The following is an 18,650-nucleotide window of genomic DNA, read 5'->3' as shown; positions in this document are numbered from 1 at the left end:
AAGAGACACAGAATCTATACTCAGAAAACTATAAAGTACTCATGAAAGAAATGGAGGAAGACACAAAGAAATGGAAAAATGTTTCATGCTCCTGGATTGGAAGAATAAATATTGTGAAAATGTCTATGCTACCTAAAGCAATCTACACATTTAATGCAATTCCTATCAAAGTACCATTCATCTTTTTCAAAGAAATGGAACAAATAATGCTAAAATTTATATGGAACCAGAAAAGACCTCGAATAGCCAAAGGGATATTGAAAAAGAAAGCCAACGTTGGTGGCATCACAATTCCGGACTTCAAGCCCTATTACAAAGCTGTCATCATCAAGACAGCATGGTACTGGCACAAAAACAGACACATAGATCAATGGAACAGAATAGAGAGCCCAGAAATAGACCCTCAAATCTATGGTCAACTAATCTTCGACAAAGCAGGAAAGAATGTCCAATGGAAAAAAGACAACCTCTTCAATAAATGGTGCTGGGAAAATTGGACAGCCACATGCAGAAAAATGAAATTGGACCATTTCCTTACACCACACACAAAAATAGACTCAAAATGGATGAAGGACCTCAATGTACGAAAGGAATCCATCAAAATCCTTGAGGAGAACACGGGCAGCAACCTCTTCGACCTCAGCCGCAGCAACATCTTCCTAGGAACAACGCAAAAGGCAAGGGAAGCAAGGGCAAAAATGAACTATTGGGATTTCATCAAGATCAAAAGCTTTTGCACAGCAAAGGAAACAGTTAACAAAATCAAAAGACAACTGACAGAATGGGAGAAGATATTTGCAAACAACATATCACATAAAGGACTAGTGTCCAGAATCTATAAAGAACTTAGCAAACTCAACACCCAAAGAACAAATAATCCAATCAAGAAATGGGCAGAGGACATGAACAGACATTTCTGCAAAGAAGACATCCAGATGGCGAACAGACACATGAAAAAGTGCTCCATATCACTCGGCATCAGGGAAATACAAATCAAAACCACAATGAGATATCACCTCACACCAGTCAGAATGGCTAAAATCAACAAGTCAGGAAATGACAGATGCTGCTGAGGATGCGGAGAAAGGGGAACCCTCCTACACTGTTGGTGGGAATGCAAGCTGGTGCAGCCACTCTGGAAAACAGCATGGAGGTTCCTCAAAATGTTGAAAATTGAACTGCCCTATGACCCAGCAATTGCCCTATTGGGTATTTACCCTAAAGATACAAATGTTGTGATCCAAATGGGCACGTGCACCCGAATGTTTATAGCAGCAATGTCCACAATAGCCAAACTATGGAAAGAACCTAGATGTCCATCAACAGATGAATGGATCAAGAAGATGTGGTATATATACACAATGGAATACTATGCAGCCATCAAAAGAAATGAAATCTTGCCATTTGCAACAACATGGATGGAATTAGAGCACATCATGCTTAGCGAAATAAGTCAAGCAGAGAAAGACAACTATCATATGATCTCCCTGATATGAGGAAGAGGTGATGCAACATGGGGGCTTAAGTGGGTAGAAGAAGAATAAATGAAACAAGATGGGATTGGGAGAGAGACTAACCATAAGTGACTCTTAATCTGACAAAACAAACTGAGGGTTGCTGGGGGGAGGGGGTTTGGGAGAAGGGGGTGGGATTATGGACATTGGGGAGGGTATGTGATTTGGTGAGTGCTGTGAAGTGTGTAAACCTGGTGATTCACAGACCTGTACCCCTGGGGATAAAAATATATGTTTATAAAAAATAAAAAATTAAATCACTCAAAAAAAAAAAAGAAAGAAAACTAGAACATGCCTGCTCTCTGTTTTTGAAACTTTTTTTTTTAATTTTTTTATTTGACAGAGAGAGATCACAAGTAGGCAGAGAGGCAGGCAGAGAGAGAGGGGGAAGCAGGCTCCCTGCTGAGCAGAAAGCCTGATGTGGGGCTAGATCCCAGGACCCTGGGATCATGACCTGAGCTGAAGGTAGAGGCTTTAACCCACTGAGCCACCCAGGTGCCCCATCTGTTTTAGAATCTTGCCCAGCATCCCTACTGAGCCCTAGCCCAAGCTAGTCTGCTAGAGGATGAGAGACGCCCCCCTCCCCAGAGGGCCCCCAAATATGAGAAACTTCAGCCCAGTCGAGAGAACAGAGCCCCCTACTCGACCCCAGTGGTACTCATAGCATGGTGGGCCCAGCCAAGCCCAGAAGAACCTCCAGCTGACCTGGAGACAGTGAGCAAAAGAATCACTTCTTATTTTAAGCTGGGAGCCTGGGGGTGGTCTGTTAGGCAGCAACAGCTCACCGATACAGCATATGTGTGATGATAGTTATATAAGAATAATAAGATGGTAGCGAGAGCCATCCTGTACCACATTTCAAGGACTGTGCAGGTCATTATCTCTATCTGCTTCTGTCTCTAGATCTGTGTCTGTATTTAATTGTCACAGTGGCCCTTCTCATTTTACAGGGGAGGAAGCTGAGGCTTGCTTAAGATTTATCCTCATTGTCTAGCATCACTACTTGCTTTCCTCGGAGAAGCCAGGATTGGAACTTAGCTCTATCAGACTCCCGAGTTTTCTTTGTACTGTCTCTGAAGGGTGCTGACTAATCTACAGAAGAGCTGTTCTCAGAGGAAAGCCAGAGGAAGGCAAGGCAGGCCCTCCATGATGTAGCAGCACCCCCGTCCCGATCTCCCCTTTTGATCCTTCTCTGAATACATCCATGCCTTTGCCCAAGCCATTCCCTCTCCCCGGGGGGACCTTCCTTTCTTCCTCACCTAGAAAACTCTTATGCAACCTTCAAGACCCAGCTCCGTATCACCCCTATTGGTTCTTAGTAAAGCAATAAAGTAATAAAAAGTCCTTTTTTTTTTTTTTTCCAAACAGGCACAACCCATATGAAAATTTAATATCCCACACAAATGGAAGTCCGGAGGTGAGGGAGGAGGGTCCCCATTTGGTTGAGGCCACTGTGCAGTGTCCTCGAGAATCCCCACCCCTTCCAATTCTTTGCTTGGTAAGCTTCACCCATGGCAGGTGGCAAAGTAGCTGCTGTAGACCGGGCATTGCATCCAGACCCAACCACATAAAGAAATCAAAGGGTTTTTTATTTTAATGTGTGTCTCATTTTGACAGTCAAGGAAACCCCTCCCTTCAGCTTCCAGGCAGATCTCCCTCAAGTCTCTCTGTCCTGGAATGGGTACGTGTCTTCTCTGAGCTGGTCCCTGGCAGGAAGAGGACTACATCACTCTCATTGGCTTTGACACATCCAATCATCTCTAATGCAGCTGATGCAGAGGGTCAGCCGCCATCCATGGCCCCCAGGAAGCTACCTCTGACTTTTGAGCCTGGAGCATGTTCTCAGAGCTTCTCAACCTTGCCCATTTTAACACCGCATGGCCACTGGAACACGGCCTCCCTCCTGCACACCTCTATTCGCTGGGCATCACAGTAGCAGCTTCATCGGTAAGGCTTCTCCTCCAGCTTAGCTCTGTCATCCTCATCCATTATCCCCTGCACCACCCCAACACCCCCCACACTTAGAATTACTTACCCACCATCCTTCATGGGACATGAACTTCATGACAGCAGGTGTGGGTACAACTGCCTCCTTTCCTGCCTTATTCCCAGCCCCTTGCAGAGCATCAGACCCATTGACATGCCCAGGAAATATCTGTCTGGCCTGTGCCTGACTTGCTAAGCCTTGCTTTGAATTAGTGCAGGAGAGGGAACTGCAAGAGAAATATTGCAACGTCACCTTCAAGGGTGCCTTTATGCAGACTATCCCTGGGAAAGGCTTGAGGCTCAGCTGGGTGGCCACGAAGCTTCACTGGACACTCAGGGCCATCATATGAACGGCTCTGGAATCCTAGACAACCACTGTGGGTGTTCATGTCCCACAAAAGGTCTGCACACATATTAGTCCTTTGATCCTCACAGAAACTCCCAGAGTCATGTGAGAACCTCACTGTATAGATGACTCCTGGAGAGGTAAAGGGACACGCAGAGGCTTGGCCGTTCATTGATAGGGCTGAGATGCACATACTGAGTCTGTGTTGATTTCAAACGGGTGCTCTCTCTGATTCATAAAAAACACCAGGAGGGCGTCCAGCTTCCAACTCTGGAACTCAGCTCTCCTTGAGTGATCTGTAACCATTGATGACTGCCTATCCTGGATTTTCTAGTAGGGTTTTGTGTGTTTTTTTTTTTTCTCTCTCTCCCTTAGAATATTAAAGACCTTCTATTAAACATAGGGTGTTTTGTACTATTATCCAGCAAGTAGTCACTCTCCCCTCCCTGGTCAGTGAGGAGAGTCCATTTCCTTACCCCCTAGATGTGGGACTTGGCCATGTGGATTGATGTGGCCACCAGAATGTGGGCAAAAGTGATGATGTCTCCCACTTCTAGGCAGTTGTGTCAAAGAACAGCTGTTGTCTCCAGAGAATAGCATTTCCAGATAGGAGCTGATCCTTTACGAGGGGCCCAAATGAGAAGACACATGGAGCAGACCCAAAAGGGACCCACCTCCCCTCCAGACATAAAAGTGAGAAATGACTCTGTTGGAGCTCTCTTGAGATTTGTGGGCAGTGTTTGTCACATGGCTTCATCACAGCACAAGCTGACTAATGCAGACACGATGTTCCTGGATCATGCAAAGCATTTTCAGGCATGAGTTTATTCAGTCCTCCCAACAACCCGTGAGTGGGGTACTATTAAATCCTCACTGAGGTTTTGTGCCCTCTTGCCCAGCCCTGCTGCAACAGAACCTAGTACTCTGCCTGGCACATTGGTAAAGCAAGAGTTCACATTTTTATATGAGTTAATAAAGTGAATGTAGGAACCATGTGGCACTTTCCTGCTTTTGTGACCAACATCTGAGTAATCCTAATGAACTACTATGTGTCAGGCATTGTTGATGTTTCTTTAAGTAAGAAATTATGTCAGTCGGGGGTACCTGGCTGGCTTAGTCAGAAGAGCATACAACTTGATCTCGGGAATCTGAGTTTGAGCCCCATGTTGGGGGCGTAGAGATTATTAAAAGAAAAGAATGAATTCTAAATAAAATTATTTCAACAAATATTTATCAAACACCTACTTCATTCCAGACATTGTTCTAGGTGCTGGGAAGATAGCAGGGAACAAAAGAGACAAAACTCCCTCCCTCCTGGGGCTGAAATTCTACTGGGGGTGAGCTAGAACACAAACAGAATATGTAAATCTATACTACATATATGAAAAAATAAATCAGAGCCACGAAGGGCTGAAGAGTGGTGAGAATAGAGTTGTGGTTTCTGACACGGCGGGGAGACCTCTTGGAGGAGGCAACATCTGAACGCAGACTCAGAAGAGATGACTGTGTGAGTTCTAAATGTCTGGGGGCAGACTGACCAGTGGGAATAACAGTTATCACTCCCTTTTATGGATGACTAAATGGGCTTGGAAGGATTGGATTGATCGCCCGTTGTCAGATGGAGCTGGAACGTGGGCCAGTTTTCTGGCCTCAGGTTACCCAACCACAGTAAACGCACCCTAAGCTACTTTGTAGAGGGTCTTAACAGGGCTGGTCTTCACGGGGCTGCTGTGACTTAGCTGTGGGGCTGGGATTCCCCATGCTGATCCCAGGGCCTCCACCCAGAGCCCTGAGCTCTATCTTCATCTGCATTTCTGCCGATGAGAGCGGGAAACCACTTTGGTCCCTAATGGATTCAGCACTCTCTGAACACTCTGTCCTTTTAGCCACGGAAATGGGCTTTGTCTTGTCCAGGAGTCATCACTTGATGGAACAAGCGGACACTCCATCTCCCTAAGCCAAAGGTGATTTAAAAACATTGGGAGAGCCAGCCTTAGATAAGGCTTATGTAAAGGGTCTCTTTAATTTGTTGGGGGTGGGCTGGGGGAATGGTCTCCCCAGGGCTCTGAGTTCCTGCTGTGGGCCGCTGGTAGGTCAGCATCCATCCCCACCTCCCCCACCCCTGCCCAGGCTCCTCTGGGGCTGGTGCCTATGAGCAAAGCTAACCTGGAGAGCAGAGGCAGGTCCTCCTGTGTCTCCCCATTGCCGGTGGGCAGAAGCAGAGCACAGGGCTCTAGGCCTTTTTTGGAGATGTTACTCCTGCTTCCTGTTTATATGTTCTCAAAGATTCCCTTCCCATCCTCCTTTATCTCCTCCTCTGTTTTCTCTTTTGGCCTGACCTGATCATCACCAAGCGTATGTGAGAGGAAAGGCTTTAGTCTGACTTCTGCTGTCCACAGAAGCCAGGAGCCATGTGTCTATGGGGCACTTGAAATGTGACAAGTCCACATTACTACAGGTCACAGTCCACAATGTGTAAGGGTAACATGGACGCTGGATTTTGCAGACTTGGTGTAAAAAAAAAAGTATAAAATATCTTAATAATTTATATTGTTTCCATGTAAAAATGCTAATATATTCAATAAGTTGGTTAAGTAAAATATTTAAAATATTACAGTATTTCACCTCGCATATATGGTCTGCATTTGTGGCTCTTACCGTATTTCTGGTAGAGAGCCTTAGCCTAGCACCTCTGCCTCATCCCCCCATATTAATTAATTAGTATTTTTTTCTCCCGAGGCGCCGCCCAGGATCACCATACCAGGTCGACATTTTGGCAGTAAATAAGTCAAATGGAAAGGAGCTGATGTTCCGGGGCCCCTCACTCTGTGTCTAACTCAGTGCTGCATGATTGACTTAGATCACCGTTTTTGCAACAGTGGTACCATCGACCTTTTGTTCTAGATGATCCATGCAGCTGGGGTGGGCGTGTGTGGAGGGAAGGGGTCCCTGTGTATTCTAGAACGTTGAGCAGCACCGACACGGTGACGGTATCACCCCCCAGTTCTAACAACTAAAAATGTCTCTAGATATCGTCAAAAGGTATTCCTCGGGAAAATTTCTCTGTGAGGTGTTGTTGTTATCACACAGAGTGGTGAATTCTTCTGCACAAGGGCACACAGCTAAGTAGGTGGTGTAGGTGGTGTTAGGACCCATATCTTTCTGACTCCGGAGACTCTGTAATCAGGTGCAGGGCCACGTGCTGAACGTGTACGTGTAGACAAGTATAAATTCTGGTTCAGAACTGGGCTCTGCTTCAGAGCACGGTTGGTGTAGATGGATTGGTTATCTGGGGTACACACTTCTGAAAATTAATAAAGGGAAACCTCGCTACTTAGCGTGGGGGCCTGGAACAGGGAGATGTGTTGCTCACTGTTAATTACAGGAAGAACTGTCAACTACAGACCCCAACGGAAGTATAGTCGAGAGGTATCATCAATTACAGGCCCCAACAGGGGAGAGATGTACATCCATCTCCAAGGAGAACTCAACGATTTCCACAAGTCTGCCCATGAGGACCCGTCATCACTCTGAACTGTTGCTTTTCTCTAAGGGACTTTTGTTCAAAGTGATGTCTTCCAACTTCCTCTCCACAGAATAACATTCCTCTCCTTTGTTTGTTGGACTTGCCTATGGTTTTGCCATAGTGTGTCCCACATTGTAATTCTCTACTCTTCTTGAGTAAACCCATTTTTGCTGGTAAAAGATCGACTTTTATTTTTAAGGTGGACATACCTTGAGGACCAGGAAACCTGACTCTGCACCCTCCTCTACCCCCATGGCCCAGGGTGGGCAAGACAACGGAGACCAGGGACCCTGCTCCCTAGAAGTCCCTGCCAACATTTTCACCTCCTCATCAGCCCATGGTTGAACAGGCAAACAGGCCTTAAGGCAAGCGGGTCTCTACCCTGGCAACAATTAGAACTACCTCAGCAGCTTTTAAACATGTCAGTGCCCAGGCCACACCTTGATTTACAAATCAGGTTCTGGGGATGGAGTCTAGGCATCTCAATCTTCTCTGACAAGGCTGTCCACTGGCCTCCTGCTGGGCAACTTTCTCAGCTAAGTGCTCGCCTCTGGGTGGCCAGAGCCCAGCGTGGTGCTTAGCACATGGTCAATGCTCAGTACAGATTTCAGGGCAAATGAACTTCTGCTTGGCACAGGCTCCCTGAAGACAGAGCAGCGGAAGTGGAAAGAAACCCAAGCAGTGCATTCCAAGGCCATGGACTGAAGACATGGGAACTTGCCACCAGTCTGTTTGCCTACTCCGTCCTGGCACCTTCAGGAGCCTGGACAGCTAAGAGTCTGGCTCGTTAAAGAAAGAGACCCCTTAGCCTTAGCCCCTTTAGGACTCTCAAGGGCCTTCTATTTTGAGCGTCCCCCAGAAGAGACGCTGAAGAAGGAGCAGATCCTTGGGAACAGCAGGAAGGGTGGGAGGGAAGGGAAGGGAAGGAAACCAACAAATAGGTGTTACTGAGCAAATGAGTGCTGTGGGCAGCCCCATGGCGGGGCTCTGGGACAGACAGGGTATAATGTGGACAGAGTTAGCCCACCCCAGGGACAAGCACCTGGGACATTTACCTACTTATTCTCATTTGCCAATTCTCTAGCACTTTGGCCCAGACACCCGGGTTGGCCTAAGAAGCTACTGCCCGTGGGGCGCCTGGGTGGCTCGTGGGTTAAAGCCTCTGCCTTTGGCTCAGGTCATGATCCCAGGGTCCTGCACTGGGCTCTCTGCTCAGCAGGGGGCCTGCTTCCCTTCCTCTCTTTGCCTGCCTGTCTGTCTACTTGTGATCTCTGTCTGTCAAATAAATAAAAAAAAAATCTTAAAAAAAAAGAAGAAGAAAAGAAGCTACTGCCAAGTAACAGAGTGATGAGTGTCCGGGCATACAGGTAGGATGCTGACAGCAGCAGCCACAGCTAGGTCTGAGGGTCTGTTCCCCACACCATGAATGCAGTCCCGAGTAGAAAACAGGTCTGATCTCCAGAAAAAGATCTCTGCTGTCCTACACATAGGTGGTTCCTCCAACACAGTACAAGAGTGAGGTCTGGAACCACACATCGTGGGTTTACATCCCAACTCTCGGGCTCACTGTCCACACTCTCACTGCCAAAGACCATTTAAACCCAGCAGAGGGAGAGCTCGGCACAGGCTGGGCCTGAGTGGAGGGCGTGGACGTGGCCTGTTTATTCTTAGCAATGAGGTAGGAGAGGAAAAAGATGCCTTGGGCTGCCAGAGCTGCATAGCACCTTTCAAAGGGAGAAGCCAGACCACAGTCCTTCCTGGCTTGCCAAGTTTGGCTGGAAATTCTTAACGCCCCAGGCCGTGGGGAATGCGGGGAATTCAGGGTGAGCCTGCCAGGGCCTTCCAGAGCCCCTTAAATAAAACTTCTTCACTCTGGTGTCTGAGCGGTGGTCAGACGTGATGTGGGCTGTTCAAAGAGCCGGGCCAGGCAGGCAGGACCCGTGAGGCTGGGCTCTTGGCCCGTCTGTAGTTTTCCTTCCCCTGTCTGAAAGCCTTGATTCACGCAGGAGCTGGCCCAAGGAGTGTAAGGGGAACTGAGAAGGTTAAATGTCCTCAGAGCCAAGGCAGGAGTAAGGACACCACCACAGCCTTGTTGATGCTCCAGCCTCAGAATGCTCAGAGAGAGCTGAGTGTCATGGAGACCTGGCTTTTTGGTTCAAACTGTTATTGCCCTCCAGGAGAGGAACAAAAGCCCTTTGCTGGGGCAGCAGCATGGGAAAGAGCACACACCCTGGACTCCAGAGTTCTGGGTTCACATCCTGTTCCCATCACCAAGAAGCCGTGTAAGCCCTGGGCCTGCATTGAACATATAAAAAGTAATCAAAGGAAACCTCACTAAAAGGGAGTCAGGAGGCTAGAAGGGAGAGTCTAGCAGGGGGCAGAGTATTGTTCAAGTATCCATTATAGGAAGAACTGTCAGTTGCAGACTCCCAACAGAAGATTCAGGAAATAATCAATTATAGGCTAGGGCAGGGCCGGGGGGGGGTGTATATTGCATTCCCCACCAGAAATTCAACTACCCTAACAACTAAGCTAGTGAGAAACTGTCAGCACCCTGAAGTCTTGCTTTGCTTAGAGGACTTTCATTCAAAACAACCATACTAACTTCCTCTTTCTCCATAAAACATTTCTCTCCTTTGTTGGTTACACTTGCCTATGGTTCTTCTGTTTTGCTATTCTCTGCTGTTCCCAGAAAAAAACCATTTTGCTGGTAAAAGAACTTCTATATTTTCAAGTTAACAGATGTTGCTGTGCCTCAGTTTCCTTAAAGAATGATCCCTAGATTATGGGGTCGCTATGAGGGTTAAATGAGTACATAGTTCTTAGAGCAGAGCCTGCTTTACAGAAAGTACTTGATAAACAGTAACCCATGAGCCTGACATATGGAAAATATTCCAAAAATAGTAACTCTCCTGGATACTGACTGCTTTTCTCCATCCGTCTAGTCCAAGCGTTTAAGAATTGCAGATGTGAAGGAGGACAGGTCCGGCCTGACATCTCTGATTACTCTCTCTGAGTCATATGGCAAATGATTCCAGTTTCCCATCTGTAAGATAGGAATAATTGTAGAAGCCCCTTCATGGAGTTGTCCTGAGGATTAAGTGAGTCCGAGAATGGAAACTGGAGCAGCACAGTGGCTGGTACACAGGAAGCCCATGATACTTTTGTTGTTGTTGTTGTTGTTACACGTTATTTTTTCTGGAATGACTCAGCGATCCACATTCAGTCATCAAACACTTTTGTTGCAGACATCAGCTCTCTGAGAAGAATCAAACATGCAATGAGCCTCCACAGGCTCATTAATTCTAAGGATCTGTGTGTCCCCTTGAAAAAAGGGATTTGTTTCCAGAAGAGAGAGGAGAATGGGCAGGCAGAAGGAACCATGTCCACTCAGGCTCCCAGATCATCAGGTACAAGTGTGGGGATGAGCTGTGTACTTAAAATGGGCATATTAACGATGCCAGGAAGCAGGGCTCAAACCCATTCTTTCTGATCCTGAGTCCCTACTGTGCTGCCTGGGAAGCCAGAGGCAGCTGCACATTCTACAGAGAGGCAGAGCCTACTTCCCTTCTTGTCATTGTGGGCTGGGTTTTCAGGACCCTCCCTGCAGTACTAACTGGGACAAGCAGCACCCCACAAGCGGATGGTGGACGGCGATCTACGAGACCATCCAGGAAAACAGGTGCACTCTGATTAAGTAAACTTGGGAAACCTGCCACCTCGCGTCACCCCCCAAAGGAGCTGGTTTTTGAAGGTCCTGAGAAATCCCCCATAAGGAAGACTCTCCTCTGAATTTAACCCCTAGTTACTTGTAACACAGTTGGAATATCTGCCCCTGTAACTTACTAACACTTCCGGGAATGACCTCACAGATCAGTGCATCGGAGATCTTTGGGGGGGGGGGGGTAGAGGCATTGCACAGCTTGGAGAAAAAGCCCTCCTTTCCACCCAAAGCCTTTCGGAAACCCCCTTGCCTTGGTCTCTGCGTGGGCAGGTGAAGCCTTGGAAAGCAGCTCCTGCAGCTGGTTCGCCTGAATAAAGTGGCAACATTCAAGAAAAGTCCTGCTCTTGGTCTTTGCAAATTATGGGACTCTCAGGAGAAACCAGCTGGGGAGAAGGGGGCAGGAGGGGGCGGTGATGAGGCCCAGAAATTGGGGGAATGCAATGCATCACAATGACAACTGGGGGAAAAATAAAACAACCAACGGAGAAAAATAATTTGGAGAATTATTGAATGCCAGAACCCCAAAGCTATAAACAGGATGTTTGAAAAGATTTCAAGCATAAAGGTCACAATCTGCAATATAAATGGATAGTTTGTTGCCTTTTTTCTTGGTTCTTGTTGGTTGCCACCAATTAGTTGAAGTGTGTGTGTGTGATGTGTGTGTGTGTGTGTGTGCGCACGCGCGCGTGCCCTGCCGCACACAGGTTTTTCAAAGAGTGCTTCTCAATCAGGCTGGGATGGTTGAGAGCCCCTCAGCCCACACGGGGGTGGGCACATCCTTTACAGCATGAGAACGAGCAGAACTCATGCCACACAGCAAGGGCCTTCTTCCTCTTTCTGGGGAAAAAAATAAAACTAATAACACAGCATAAATGCCTGCTCACTCCCAGCTCTCTGCAGTGGTTTTACCCTGAAGAAAATCATCCCTAGGGTGGTATTTCCCCTAGGGTCCCACCTCGTCCAGGGGTCCTAGTTTACCGGAATCCTATTTACCAACTAGGTGGGTGCCCAACTGTCCACTTTGTGAGAGCTGAATTTGTGGCTGGCAGGGAGGTCAGTCGGCTGAAAGACAGATTGGGACCCTCCTCTGATGCTCACGGGAGGGTGTGTATGACAGCGTCAGGCAGAGGGGCTAAACTCAGAGCAGCTCTTAGGATGGAGTTTCTTTGGATAACGCACATGTGAATCGCCTGGGCATCTGTGTTGAGCACTTCTCTCAACTACTCCACAGTTTTTCGGTCTCAGCATCTGCTCTGTGTGGCCCAGCAGCCTACAGGGGCCTTGAACTGATGCCGACTCTTCCATGGCCACATGTCCTAAATGAACAATCTGTGGTCATAAGTAAATGTAAGTTTCTTACGTGGACCCACCAAGGGCCCTTGTGATGAGAGTTCTCTCCTGCCGCCCAGGGCCATGAGGCTTACAACAATCCCACCCTTTTTGATTAGAACTGACCAATCTAGCCTCAGACTGGGAACGCATGGACCATAATGAAGGCCTGGGCCCCCAGCACTCTGCCTGGCTCTTCCTGCTCAGACCCCTTCAGGCAGCTGAGTACCCCTTGCCTGCCTGACAGGTGAGTAACCAATGAACTCTATTTCACACCACTGCTGTCTTGGGTAACTGTGGCTCAACACCCTCCTCCCCCATGCTCCATTAACAAATGTTAATTTAATGAAGTCACAACAATCTCTTTGAAATGCAGATTTCAACTCACTAAATCTGTGATGGAATTTGAGATTCTGCATTTCCAGTGAGCCTGATGGGGCTGGTTTCAAGAACACTTTGGATGGGCAGGGCTCTAGACCAGCTTGGGCCAGTGGAAAGTTCTGTGCTGAGGGTGAGGTTTTGTGTCCATGCTCCCTAATACGGTAGCCACCAGCCCCATGGGACTGCTGAGTACCTGAAAGGTAGTACATGAGTCTAATGAACTGAACTTCAAATTTTATTTAATTTTAACTATTTTAAATTTCAATAACTAAGTGAGGGTAATGCGGACTGAGCTCTGTGTGGTCAGGGACCATACTTTTCTCTCCCTCTGGCATCCCCCTTAGCAGAGTGCCTAGTCTATACCAGGTCTTTAATAAATATTTATTGACTGCATTATCACCTAATGTAATTGAAGAATGAGTTTTAAATTTTGTTTGTTAGAACCCTGTAGTTGTTAAGTGACCAAAATTCACCCTATGGTTTTAAGATCAGAACCCATCTTGAACTTGAACTCCTACTAAAGACTTCATGGGCCCCCAAGACCCATTTGCAGAAAGATCAGGGGTGAAAGCAATCTCCAGGAGTGTTGGAAGCCAGAATCTAATTCAGCAACATCCTCTCTGTGTAGTCTATTGTCAGCAAACTGGTTCATTCCCTCAAGCTAGTCATCCTCACTGGTCTCAAACCAGTATCACGGGTGGCTCTGGACATCTAAACATTAGAACCTTCCGACCACACAAAATAGCATTGTTCCCCACCAACTAGTCAGAAAACTCCCAGGGAAGTCCGTTGATTGGTTGGGCTTGGGTCATGTGCCAATTCCTGGACCAATCACTGTGGTCGGGGCCTTGGGATTCTGAGATTGGCCAAGTTAGACTCCAAGGTGTCCCTACCACATTCAGGGATGGCTTCCTCCACACACACAAGATTGGAATGGAAAGAAGCAGTTTTCCCCAAGATGGGTTATGCTATTTCTGGGCAAACAAAACAATTAGTGTGGGGGAAAGGGGATGGAGGGAGGCTTCCAGCTTCTGTAAATGGTTTTGGGGAGGCATTTCTTTGGGCTCCATCAAGGGTATGGAATTGCCTTCTCTGATTGTGTCCTAAGGCATAAAGAGAAGAAGATTCCATTGGCCCAACTGGTTTCACTCTACTCTCCCGTCCCTGGTATGTTAGTGAAGTCACAGGTTTCTAGAAACCAAGACATCTCAAAAGAAGGTACCATTTGAAATCGAACGATGAGCAGGAGTTCACTGGGTGGAGAAGCAGAAGGAGAGAAAGGCGAGGAGAGGAGAGAGAGCGTCTTTGAAGGCAAGGTGGAGAACAAGCATGCGGTGTGGGGGAGCAGGGGAGCGTCTGCTACAGAGGGTAGGCTGGAACCATGGGAAAGGAGGCAGGAAGTGGATTTCAGGCCCGGCTGCAGAAGGCCTTGGGTGCCAAGTGAAGGAGTCTGGGTTTCAACTGTGGGAAACAGGAAGCCATTTGGATGTCTTGAGCAGGGGGTGGTGTAGTCAGAGCTGTGTATGTTCTAAGAGATTGCTGTGGATGACTTTGGAGTGGTGATGGGAGGCAGGGTGCCAAGGACAAGGCTGTCCCAATATGTCTTTAAGGAATGGCTGCCTCCAGGGCTCTCCCGGTTCAGGCTGCTGGTGTCCTTTCTCCCTGTCTTATGCTCAGACCTTGACCTGGCTGGATCCAGGTCTTCTCTGTGCCACTTTCCAGCAGTGGGCAGGTTACTTCATTTCCCTTAGCCTGTTTGCTCACCTCAAAAATGGAAGTAGGAATACCCACGGTGCACGGCGGCTGTGGGTTTGCAAGGCCGACGTGGATGTGATGGGTCCCAGAAACAGCAGACCCCAGACTCACCCCTAGTAGGAGATCAGCAAAAATTGCTGCTGTGATTCGCACAGTTGTGGCTCCTGAGTTTATTTGCATGGAAAAAGGTTGAACACAGAAGACATGGGAAAGAAATAACATTCAAAACACAAGCTTCTTGGACCAGCTCTGTAACCAGGACGGGCTGACATCCCCTGACCTTCATGGTAAAAACCTTTCAACCCACAAGCCCCGGGCTCTCTCTCTTCCTAGGATACTCATGGGTTTCAATTGGAACACACCAGAAGAGGTTGGTTTCCAAGAGTATTTCCCTGGAGGCTGGGCGGGCATCTCCAGGGAGAATGAGGACATCGGGCTGCATCTTGGACTGACCTGTTTGCCGGGCCTGACAGCCACATGTCCCGCCGGAAAAACCCCAGCATGGAGCCTGGACGACCCCAGCCTGAAACCTCCCAGTGCATGATTTCCGGAAGGTTGTCTCACCCTGGTGGGCCTCAGTTTCTCCATTGGGAAGATGGCAACAGTACTGTCCACATGGGGCTGTGGTGGGGACTGATGGAGGAAAAGCGTTAAGGTTCAAAGCCCATGGCCAAAAACAAATTCTTTCTTTTTTTTTTTCCTTTCCTTTTCTTTTTTTTCTTTTCTCTTCTTTTTTTAAAATTTCTTTTCAGTGTACCAAAAAGAATTCTTGAGACATCTTTAGTACAAAAAGGTGGTTTCATTAAAGCACAGAGACAGGACCTCTGGGGAGTAAGAGCTGCCCTGGGGTCGTGAGGAGTGGCCCATTATGCACTTTCAAGTTGGGAAGGGGTAGGTTAGAGTAAACCTTTTAAGGAATTTGGGAACAAGGTTTCTAGGACCTTGAAGAGGCTAGCTATTGTTGGAAAAGGTCATTTATTATTGTCTAATAAAACCTTAGCCATGAGACCATGTTTATCAGTCGACCACAGGCTTGTGGGGTGATTGCCAAGACCTATCTTGGGGGGGTTAAGAGATACAGGAAACTTCCAAAGGAATTTTTATATGTTAAAGTTGACTTACAGGATCCTAGGCAGTGTGTGTGTGTGTGTGGGGGGGGGGGGGGTTGAGCTAGATTGCCTTTTGCCCTTAGCAAAGTGTCAACATCAAGGCAGTTGAGTTCCTAGAGGAAGTTCTTGTTTCAAGGGCTTGTCAATGGGCTGTAGGTAGTAAGGAAAATTAATAATTTTTCCTCTGCCTTTGTTTCCCACATCAGGAATTAAATCAACTAATGCATGTGGCACGTGGTCCCACAGCTATGCCTCCAGTTCAGGCTCAGAAATGTGCATTTATTAGTCCTTATAATGTGTGAACGCCTTGCTCTGTGCTGGTGAAGGACCCCAGGTCAGAACTATAGTATAGCCTATAAGTTTTAACATTCTTTTTATAACCAGCTTATGCTAACTAAGAAACTGTGGCCAGCTGACCATAGATAAGGGAGTCAGCAAGCAGCATAACAGGATAACGAATAGCAAAAATCTGTGTTTAACCCAGCTGTTTCTGGCTTCTGTATAATAATGCTTCTAATGCTTTGCTAAGAAAAGAAAAATTGCTTAAACCCTCGTTCGCTGTGTAATCAAATAAAGTTATACCCTTCCCCTGTTAAGAATTTCCCCTACTACTAAGTAAAATTGATAAGGGTTGCCTCCCGTACCAAGGCCGGAGACGTGCGGTTCAGCACGTACGCTAGCTGGAGACGTGCGGTTCAGCACGTATACAGATAAAGGTTAGAAACGTGCAATTCAACACGTACCCTCTACTGTACACTACCTGAACGGTGACTGGCCAGAATGTATGGTTGGTTTTAAAGGATTGGCTACCTATGTGTAGGCCTTACTGTAATGCTCTGAAATTACTGGCTAGAAAAGTGAGGGCTCTGATGTAATGGACTGTAAAATTCTATATTAAGGGACTCCCGAAACAGATCGGGGCTCTCGGACACTGACCCATCCCTCGCGGATTTCGTGGTCAAGTGTCCCTGGGAGTCCGAGCATGCCCGAATAAAATCCTCTTGCTTATTGCATCCAGTGGTCTGTGAGTGCGTCCTTGGGTGCGGGTCCTCTAGGGTCTTTCACTGGTACCACCTGACAAATAAGGCAGGGCTTGTGGCTCCATGGGTAGGCTTGGGGCACAGATAACTGGATACATAAGCAACAGTGTTTTAAGACAGTCTTTACTCTGGGCACCTGGTTGGCTCAGTTGGTAGAATGTGCAACTCTTGATTTCGGGGTTATGGGTTCAAGTCCCACATTAGATATAGAGATTACTTCAAATAATATCTTAAAAAAAAATCCATCCAGGGGCACCTGGGTGGCCCAGTCGATTAAGAGTCTGCCTTCGGCTCAGATCATGATTCCAGGTCCTAGCATCGAGCCCCACATTGGGCTCTCTGCTGAACGGGGATTCTGATTCTCTCTCCCTCTGCCCCTTCTCCCTGCTCATGCATGTGTGCGCTCTCGATCTCGCTCTCTCTCTCTCATAAATAAACTCAAAAAAATAAAAGTCTCTGCTCGGTACTGCTCCTGTCGGTGAGAGGTGTGTCAGTATATAATTGAATATGACTTTCCCATGGAAGTCAAGGTACACACAGGATAATGTTCTTGCCTCTGAGCTGAGCTGTGGTATGGGGATTTCCCCGCACAGACTGCCTTCCTTCCCGTGGCCTTTCCCAGAGGGCAGACCTGTATTCAGTTTGAAGGCTCTTCCTGTCCGACCTTGCTTTCTCTGTCTTTTACCTCTGCAGCAGTTTCCGCCATGGAACCCCTGCACTTTGAATTGCACCTGTGAGCCTGCATGGCGGGGGACCTGAACTCCTTGAGCATCCAGTGGAAGTGAAGCTCATAGGGATGCCAGATGGGCCAGTAACTTGGATAAGAAATGGGGAATAGCGCCCCTGGTGTTCACTCCTGGGAGACTCATTCAACCTCTCACAGCTTGTTTCCTCCACCCAAAATGGGAGTTGTGATGCTACTTCTTTCCTAGGGCTGCTAGATTGAATGAGATCATCTTTGCCCAAAGGCTCAGAGCTGGGTCCTTGGAGGGGACAGGCCTGGAGCGCCGCTGGGACCAGATCGGCCTTACCTTTCTGGCGCCTATGCAGATTCTGGAAGAGCTCCTTTGGCTCCTCTTGCAGAAAGGAAACCCCGGGGTGGCACAGGCCTCTCTCTGCGCTCCGCCCACAATTAGGGCTCCAGGAGAAGGGTCCACCTGGTGGGTATTTTGGCTGGAATGTGTGGTGTCTCCATGGCAGTTTGACCATTATCTGGGGCATCTGATCCCAGGAAACTGCCAAATCAGATAATTTTCCTGTCTCTCTGGACCAGATGTCCTGAGTAATGGCCCTTGTCTCCACCTGGCTGGGTCCTCAGTAGACAATCCCCCCTTTCAGTGAGCCTGAAACGAAAGCTGGTTTCAGCTGGTACCGTTCAAGGTCAAGGCTTCAGAGAAGTTGCTAACTGAGAGGCCCACAATTGCCCTCTATATTATATGACTCCATCCGTGATGTGGCATAAACAATCAGTAACTAATAGTGGTTAAAATACTGCAATTGGCAAGTTTTTTTTTATATTAAACAATATTTTAATTGAAGTGTAATATATGGCCATAAGTGTACAAGCAATAAGAGTATAGCTTATGCATTCTCACGAAGAACACACCCTGGGAACCAAGACCCAGACCAACCAACACAACACTATCCATTCCCGGATGGCCCCCCAGCCCACTTCCAACCTCTCACTGAAGCACAACCACTACTCTGACATCTAGCCTCCTGGTTAGTTTTGCCAGTGCTGAACTTCATGTAAATATCAGCAAGTAAAAGCTTTGGGTCTGGTTTGTTTCATCCATACTGTTTGGGACATTCGTCTGTGTGGTCCTGATAGCAGTAGTGTGTTCATTCTCTGCCGGAGAGTATTATCCTGCAGAAAGAGTGCAACGCTGTCCATTCTCCCATGGATAGACATTTGTGTTGTCTCCAGTTTGGGGCTATTA

The sequence above is a fragment of the Mustela nivalis genome, assembly GCF_964662115.1.
Source record: "Mustela nivalis genome assembly, contig: HAP1_SCAFFOLD_921, whole genome shotgun sequence".
NCBI classification, from domain to species: Eukaryota; Metazoa; Chordata; class Mammalia; order Carnivora; family Mustelidae; genus Mustela; species Mustela nivalis.
This window is presented reverse-complemented; position numbering follows the sequence as displayed.